At 38.4% G+C, this 3,703-nt stretch overlaps 1 long non-coding RNA gene across 1 annotated transcript; it reads right to left on the bottom strand.

Annotated features, from left to right (window-relative positions):
• Positions 1-598: 598 nt before the first annotated feature.
• On the bottom strand, positions 599-2,346 carry LOC127864082 (uncharacterized). The gene is made up of 4 exons (XR_008041439.1): positions 2,292-2,346; positions 1,752-1,880; positions 1,101-1,226; positions 599-726 (listed from the first exon to the last, which is right to left on the bottom strand). It is a non-coding gene; the product is annotated as an uncharacterized LOC127864082 (long non-coding RNA).
• Positions 2,347-3,703: the final 1,357 nt, after the last annotated feature.

A 3,703-nucleotide genomic window follows, 5' to 3' on the forward strand; every position in this document is an offset into this window, starting at 1 on the left:
AAGACTGTGTATGAAATAGCTATGATACATCTTGTCAAAGAAAAGTACCTAAAATGATATAAAACAAGCATGTTCATATTTAAGTGATGTATAGTCATACCCTGATCACAGTTATTGCCTTGAAATTGTACAACCCGCGAAAAAACTAACAACAGGAAAATGTTAATAAATATTTTAAAGTATATAATATTTATTGATGTGTTGAAAACATTGAATTCATTTATACACTATTTGGAGTATTCGTATTCAGTTTCGAAAAAAAAAACAAATTTCGTTCGCCGTCGTATTGTTATATTTCAATTAAAACAATAAACGGTCAAAAATATATGATCTAGAATAGTTTTTAAATTATCAGCATATACTTTAAGCGAGATGTATGAATGCGATACTGTCCCATGAGTGTTTCTGCTTTAAAATACATTTATACGAAACACCAATAATTCTGAAACAAAAGTGAGTATGTTAGGTCGCTATTTTGCAGTGCGTTACTACTGGTCGCACAGGCAAATATGAGACGACACTTGACGCTCATGCATACTGCACAGGTTTCCAAGAACGCGGCTCATATTATTGCAAATAAAATTCATTTTAATGCCAGCGTACCCTCGCAGTCCCTTCTGTCGCTGAGTTTGAATCCCTCGCTACAGCGACACTCGTAGCTGCCTATCCGGTTCTCGCATGTCCCGTTCCGGCAGAGGCCAGGTTGAAGCTCGCATTCATTGATGTCTGAAAACAGGGACAGGAGATTCAACCAGTTTGTCTATATCACACAAGACCAGTACAGTTTACCTTTGGTTCGTTAAATTTTAATTGAGTAACTAGGTAAATTGCATACGTTGTTGAAATGTGCATTTTTGTGGAAAGTAAACGAAGTATTTTATAATATACTTGTATAATGGAAGAACCTGCTGGCTTTAAGGGGCGTTTCGATGCATGTCGAACAAATGAAGCCTGTACTTTGCAAGACTGCGAAAACATAATACCGTGGTGTCACACAAAGTGAACGGCATATCAAGACAACAATTAACGACACTAAAACGATTTTCCCCATGAATGCCGCAAGGATTCCACATACAACCAAGCAGGAAGGTGCCACTTACCGAGACAGGAGTCCCTGGAGGCGGCCAGTCGGTAGCCCTGCTTGCAGATGCACTGGTAGCTGCCCTCGAGGTTCCTGCAGTCGCCGTTCGTACAGATCCCCGCCACATCCTGGCACTCGTTTATATCTGAACAACGGCACAAAGATATGAATATACATGTACATGTAGTTAATGACACCGTACCTTAATTATCGAGCCATGAAATACAGTTCGCGCCTTTTGCAAGGGGTAGATGGTCCGTTACAAACTGGTAAAATGACAGCAAGGACAATCTATATAACTTCTACCAACAGTTGCGGATTTCCGTTTTTTTAACTGTTCTACCTAGTTTTTGCGTTTTTTCTCTTCTGGATTTCATTTTATAAATATGGAAAACCACAAATGTTGGCAGCTTTAAGTTCATTTCGCACAATGTAAAATATAAGTAACCTCTAATATAAATCTTGTTGAACCGTCAACTTAAAATGTTTTCACAGACATTGGACTTTGGTGAGTTGGACATACTAGGAGGGTTAAATAAATAATTATATCGAGGATCGCAGTCCACCTGCCTGAATTCAAAACTGCCATTCATTCTGCACAACATAAACACGCTTTGCTTGACATGGAATTCATGGAAATGACTGAATGTGGTATTTGGCCTCTACCTACCAATGCACCTGCCGCCCTCGGACGCTAGTTGGTAACCAGGGATACACTCGCACCTGTAGCTGCCCAGAGTATTGATACAGATGGCGTTGTCATGACAGGGGTTCCGGCTTGCTCGACATTCGTCCACGTCTGTATGGAATATATTTAATAATTTATTTGGACGTCGATTAGCTCTAGCGGCCTTCTTTTGAAGTGCTTAAGCGCGTGTCAGGTCAAACAAAATAGAATTTATGCCTTTAAGTATACACGTATCTGAATAATTATATTTATGATACCATCGTTGTTGATGGATATCTTTAAACATGGATGAACTCCTATTATGAAAACCCCCTGGTCATCTTTCTTATAGACTTCATAAAAATTTAAGTCTAACCAAAGTCTAAATTAAAATTACGTGTATTTAACAAATGGAAAGTTCAGCTTATATTTTACAATCTAAGTGGTTATTAAAAATAATGTATGGTGCGTTAGTCGCACTTTTTATTTATAAAAACTAAAGAAAATATGTGCGATCCAAACATTTGAACTTGCGTAGCGTACCGTCGCACCGCTTGCTGATGGCGTTGTACGTGTAGCCGACCCCACACTCGCACAGGAAGCCCTCCGTGTTCGTGTCGATGATACATCGGCCGTTCTCGCACAGGAACTGGTATATCAAGCACTCGTTCGTGTTCTCTGTAATGGTCGAAATCGTAAACATGTATGTCGCTCTGGGAAAACCGGGCTTAAAGCATGTGCGTTAAATGTCGTACCAGAATTGCTTGTCTAGTCCGCACATGCACACTTTCCGCAATTAACATAATTTTCGTTTGAAGAAATAAATTTCTTAACAAAAATCCAGTCGTCCCTTATTAGCATGTGCAAAACACAAAATTGTCGAAACAGTGTTTTCGGAATATATTCATTTTATGATCACATAATATTTGTTTTACAACAATTAAAAATCAATGCGTTTTTGTCATTAAAAACGATGACATTAGCAGTGTAAAATAACGCATCGTTCGAAAATCTAAGAAAAATGTTAAAAAAATAAGTATTAAATTAAATACAATATGTTGAACACTGTAATTTACATGCTTGATTTGTACATAAGCATGCTTCTGTACTGAATAAAGGCTAGCACACTATTCTACAGCTTTTGAACCTACCTCTTATAGGAATTGGCTTGCAAAGGTACAGGTATGCTCCTGAAAACGTAGTTCTATTTGTTTACAGTGAAAACTGAATAAAGATGATCTGAAGTTGTACAGGGCATACCGACGGTATATTTCCGCTATACATTTATTGCCAATGCAGCAAACATTGATCCAACAGTTAAGAGCAAAATGTATACCAATACATTTAATTCACGCAACCAAAATTAGCGCATTTACTAACAACATATATAAAGACTGCGGTACTTTGAATTTATTGAAATAAATGTGTTTACTTATAGTCTATAACAAGAAACATATAAGATAATTTTATTCAAGAAAATATTAGACAAATTTATGCCTAAACTAGCATACTGACAACAAGTTTACGCATATACGGGCACTTTCGATCTTATTTCTTGCAGATCAAGTATTTATTGAAACAAAGAATTATGTGACACTACAAAGCCTCACTAGAGGTCCTCACGGGGCAGGGTTCACACGGGTTGCCCCAGCCCTGACCCAGCACACAGCAGCACTGCCGCTTGGTGACCTGTGAGGACAACTGGTGGTCGCACCGCGGGGGCCGCCCCGGGGAGGAGGCGTTCGTGAACGCAGCGTAGCAGGCGTCCTTCCGCATATCTGGTCAGAAATGAAAATGTAGTACTATTTAATACCAGCGCTTTGGTTTTAAACGAGATTTCAACATTCCAACTAACACAAAGAAAATTTGCAGTGTTAAATCCATAATGTGGGTCCAACTTAGAGAAGTCTGTTACATCGTCTGATTTTAAGTTCATTATGATCTAAATTTGTAGA

Source organism: Dreissena polymorpha, unplaced genomic scaffold (assembly GCF_020536995.1).
Source record: "Dreissena polymorpha isolate Duluth1 unplaced genomic scaffold, UMN_Dpol_1.0 chrUn103, whole genome shotgun sequence".
Lineage (NCBI taxonomy): Eukaryota > Metazoa > Mollusca > Bivalvia > Myida > Dreissenidae > Dreissena > Dreissena polymorpha.